General features: G+C 34.2%; 1 pseudogene; it reads left to right on the forward strand.

Moving 5' to 3' along the window:
• Positions 1-247: 247 nt before the first annotated feature.
• On the forward strand, positions 248-5158 carry LOC101719157 (MICOS complex subunit MIC19 pseudogene; annotated as a pseudogene).
• Positions 5159-5452: the final 294 nt, after the last annotated feature.

A 5452-nucleotide genomic window follows, 5' to 3' on the forward strand; every position in this document is an offset into this window, starting at 1 on the left:
TTCTCTGTGAAAATCAGCTGGAGTTAAGGGGTTCAGAATTGGAACATTTGTTTCATTACCATTATGCTGCAACCAGTAGAGGAAAAATGGGGTTGCAACAAAAGTATAAAACAAGTGTGCTTCTATATGTGTGGGATGAAAGAATAGATTAAATCTCACTATAGGACTCCTGAAGCTAATGTGTATTATCTAAATAATAACAGTAGAGGATAAGTACCTTATACCATTTCTTGGACTTCTGAACACAATGGTCTGTTCCACAAAGTTAATTTCCATCAAGAAGTCCACTATCATTGTAGGAAGAAGGTATGTGGCACATAGAATAATCTCTTTTAAAGCTTTAAATAATGAATAAATCTTCAAATTAATAAATGGAATTGGACAGTATGGAATATAAAGGTGTTTTAAATATAGGAATTAAAATGAAATTTGGGGCTTTTAGGAAGAAGTTATTAGTGAGTTGTTTCTTCAGTTTCCTCCATTTTTCTTAATTTGTCTTTAAATAGGCTATCATTTAGTGTGGCTTACTATTGAAACATTTTGTGAAGTTCTGGCTAAGTTTTTGTTATGCATTCTTTGGATTATATCTGCTGCATTTTATTCATGTTTTGTTCTTTTTCATATAATTTATTACTAAATCTGCCGAGTTATTGTTTTTCATTTCATATATGAAATATTTTAGCCTCAGAAGGTACACTTGATATTTATTGTAGTTTTAATTTATTTCTTGGGATTTCTTATTTGTGTCCTCATTGTGTTTAAGTTTTTAGTTAAACATTGAACATTTTTTTGATGGCTATTTCAAAGTCTTTACGAAATCAATTGTCTGTAATTTCTGAGTCAGTTTTTTATTAAAATTCTTCTTTCTATGTGTCATATTTTTGTGGCTCTACCTTTTTTATCATAATGAAACATATTGCTATATTTTAGAGTATCTAGACATTATTATCTTCATAAATTGCTTGCTAAGTTTCTTTTGGCAAGAAGATAATTTGCAGATTATTTTCACCCTTATCAAGGCTTGTTTTTTAAGATTTGTTAAGGTGAGCATATTGTAGCATTTGGTTTGTTTCTAGATTGCCCATCCTTATAAATTATGGCATTTTGACATCTCTACTGAACTCATAGAGTGTTAAAAAGTGTATCATTATTTGTATTATCAAAAAGTCAACTATTTATCAGCCCTTTGGAAACTCATGGTAATTTCTTTCTTCATTATTCCACAGAATTTATATGTGCTCAAATGTTCTTTTCTCAGTTGGGTTTCTTATTCAGCCTAGAGGACTTACTGTGAGCATGAAAGTGCAAAACTTAACATTTAGAGCTCTTTCTGTGTACACTTCTCTTCTTTTTGATCCTCTACTGTGGAAATTCCAGATATTTTACTAGGCCAGAGCTACAATCTCTGTCTCATGAGAGCTCTTTTGGGGCACTCCATTCCTGCATTGTCATCTAGAATGTGCTTAAAGGCAGAGAGTCGGGATAATGATGGAGTTCAATTATTTTTTGTCTTTTTTCAGGGATCACAATCCTTTACCATGTTCATCAAACACCTGAAGAATAGCTATTTCATATGTATTTATTTCAGTTTTATATTTATTTATGGTGAAATTGGTATTTTGAAACCAATTACTCCTTTATAGCCAGAAACAGAAATGTGAATTGTTTCTTAAATATATAAATTGCAACATTAGTGTGGTAATTTTAAATTTGTTAGGAATAGCTGAATTAGACAAAAAGTAATATTGAAACAAATGTGTTACCATCTGAAAAAACATTTAATTGTATTCCTACCAAAATTATTATACCAAAAAACTTATAGATACATTGAAATTTAATGTACATAAATGTATTATAAAATGCCAAATATGAAAGGAAAACAATACCTCATTGTGAAAATGTTTACTTTTGTAAAATATGTTAGTATGGAAATTTTAAATATAAATAGAGATATTATTATAATGAACTACTATGCCTCCATATTTTAGGTTCAATAATTCGTGCAGTCTCATGCTTCATGAACCCCTACACATACAGAAAGGACAATTTGGAATCAAATTCAGACACCATACATAATTTCAAACACAAGGTATGTGAGTGTGTATATATAAAAGATAATTTATTAAATATATAACCTTTGAAATATTATCACACCTAAAAACATAAATATACCTCATTATTTTAAAACATCCTTAATTGTTTCACTAGTTTTTCTTTTTTACAATTTATTTATTCAAATCAGGATCTAAGCAATGTCATTTGGTTCACATATCTCTAGGTCACTCCTTCTTTCCTGTTCTTTTTTTCCTCTTGGCATTAATCTTTTGAAGAAACCAGGTGCTTTACGTCATGTTAGAACACACTGGAAGAATTTGCATTATGTTATTAAGTAGTTCTTCTATGATTTGTATTTCTTGTAAACAAGCAGCTAGCTCTTGAGCTTTAACCAAACTCATTTTCAAATTTTTGTTAAGTCATAGTTAGTTTACACATCAGGTTGCAAATAATGTCTGATGTTAAGATTGCTCTATAAATTCAGCTGTTGGCCCAATTCATCCAATATGAAATTGTTCATCAGCTTCTCACTCAATGGCTTTCAGTGTCATAAATCTTTATTATCCAGATCTGTTATCTCATTAAATATTGAAAATGGTAAGCCAGGCTTCATGGTACATGCTTCTCATAGCAGCACTCTGGAAAGCTGCAGCAAGATGATTGCAAATTTGTGCCCAGTCTGGGCAATTTAGCCACTTTATGAGACCCTATCTCAAAAATATTAAACTGATAATATTCTAATTCTATAATTCCTCCAATTATTATTCAGAAAACTTCTAAGAAGGAAAGACTTTCTTATCAACTATTTGTTGAAACTGAGGTTATTATAGTTTATTATATTACTTATTATATTATTTATTATATTATTATATTAATGTGATTATTATAGGTGTAAGATTAATGCTTTATCTCTGCACCTTAGTCAAGCCTCATAATAGTTTATTTCCTTAGCATGCTCTGAAGATGATCAATACAATTATAAATATTTCAAAAGTATATATTTTAACATATTTGATATACTATAATCATTTCAATATTTTCAGTTTTTCCTCAAAATTTACCATAGTGATCTATTAGAATCCCTCTGAGTTGATGCCTGACTCATTTTTATGTAACATCTTATAAAACACAGCAGTCTTTTATACTCTAATAAACTATCAAAAAGGGAAATTAAGTAAACTTTAATTTTTAGAATTTCAAAAAACAATATTTTAAATATAACTAAGTTGAAAGATCAATGTACTAAAAACAATAAAACACTAAAGAAAAGATTGAAGAAAATATAAACAAATGGAAAGATATTCCATGTTCATGGAGCTTAAGAATTAAGATTATAAAATCCTCCCTGCCTCCTGATCAAAGCACAGCAGTCAGCCATGCTTTATATCTAGCAGAGAGCTTTCTAGAGGGATTACCACAGAGCACTGTTTAATCTCTCTCCTCAGCAGGAAAAAAAGGCTATAGCACCACTCCCAGGCCAAAGGATGAGGCTTCCAGGCCACTGTAGCACTGTTTCCCATGCAAAGGAGGAGGCTACCAGGCCACCATACCACTGCTCCCAGCTCAGAGGTAGTGAGCCAAGTGGGTGCCAGCAGCACACACCCCCACTCCACACTCCCCCCTTCAAAATGAGAAGACATGTAAACAAGGCTCAAAACCAGACTTCCAGATCAACTACAGCAACTCAAAAGTGAAATGAGATGGAGTACTCTGATACTCAAACACCAGACTCCCTGAATTGGCAAAAAAAGAGGATATGGAAAAAGTGAAATCAGAAATCATTTCTCAGATAACAGCAGAGATTGTGCTCATAGTGCAAGACATGATTAAAAAAACTAGAGAAGATCTGAGGAACATTATGGAATCCCAACATAGAAAACAAATGGAATCCATAAAACAGATGCAAACAGATTCCCAGAAGATTAAAAACTCCACTGAAAGTCTACACAGCAGAGTGAGCCAATGTGAGGACAGAATTTCAGATATAGAAGATAAGACTGCAATTAGTAACCAGGAAAAGAAAAAAAATGCTTTAAAATTGTAAAGGACCATGAGAAATCAATCCAGCAGTTGCTAGATGATGCAAAGAAGAATAACATAAGACTGATTGGAGCCAATGAAGAAACAGGAGACAGTACAGATGACATAAAAAACTATTCACAGAAGAAATGGCAGAAAACTTCCCAATCAAGGGAAAAGAACTTGACATACAGATAAGTGAGGCATGCAGGAATCCAACTAGCCTTGATCAAAAAAAATCTACACATAGGTATATAATTGTTAAGATTCCAGAAACCCTTGGGTTTGTGGCCTTGCTCCAGCTGGGCAAGGGAAGTGTCCCATCCTCCACGTGTGTGTGTGTGGGCCCTGACATGCTCGTGGTTCTGTGATAGAACTTTGCAGGGCAGAGGCAGGAGCCATCGGCGGGACCACAAGCACCCACCGGGTCACCTATGAGGTGGACGAGAATGAGAACATCACCATGGTGAAGGGCATCTGGCTTTCAGAAAATGTATTTGATCAAATGAAGGAATCCTCCCCATCTGGTTCGAAGTCTCAGCAGTATTCTGGTATTTATGGTGCCTCAGTTTCTGATGAAGAATTGCAAAGAAGAATGGCTGAAGAACTGGCATTGGAGCAAGCCAAGAAGGAATCTGAGAATCAGAACCAACTAAAGAAAAGCAAGAACCTAGGTCAAGAGAAGGCTGCAGCCAATGAATAGTTAATCAGAGCTATCCTTCGAGAGAGGATATCAAGTGAGGAAGAATGCTAGAAGGAAAAGCACTTGGCTAAGCAGGTGGAATAGAAACACCAAATGATAAAGAAGCAGGATGCATTCTACAAAGAGCAGCTGGCTAGACTGGAGGAGAGGAGTTCAAAGTTCTACAAAGTAACCGCTGAGCAATATCAGAAAGCTGCTGAAGAAGTAGAAGCAAAGTTCAAGCAGTATGATTATCATCCAGTCTGTGCTGATCTGCAGGCCAAAATTCTGCAGTGTTACCATGAGAACACCTGACAGACCCTCAGCTGCTCTGCTCTGGCTAACCAGTACATGCCCTGTGTCAATCATACCAAACAGAGCATGCTGGAGAAGGGAGGATAATATCAACTTTAGAGCAGGCAAAACTTTAATTCCAGAAGTGGAACACTTTTTTCTGAGTAAGAAAATAATACACTTAAAAAGAAAATGCCACTAAAGAGAAGCACCAGAAAATGAACTCAACAGAATCATATCATGTTTTGATCAACAACAGTTTGAGAAGCCAAGGTCTAGATAAGTAATCAATCATCAAAGGACACTGTTCTATACCAGTAAACCCAATTTATGAAAAAATAAGAGAAGGGCAGTGCTCATCACCTTTTTGTACTTTCTATTCCACTTCGACTGACCATATGA

Source organism: Heterocephalus glaber, unplaced genomic scaffold (assembly GCF_053883595.1).
Source record: "Heterocephalus glaber isolate CG9 unplaced genomic scaffold, H.glaber_assembly_v1.0 deba00001613, whole genome shotgun sequence".
In the NCBI taxonomy this organism is placed as follows: domain Eukaryota; kingdom Metazoa; phylum Chordata; class Mammalia; order Rodentia; family Bathyergidae; genus Heterocephalus; species Heterocephalus glaber.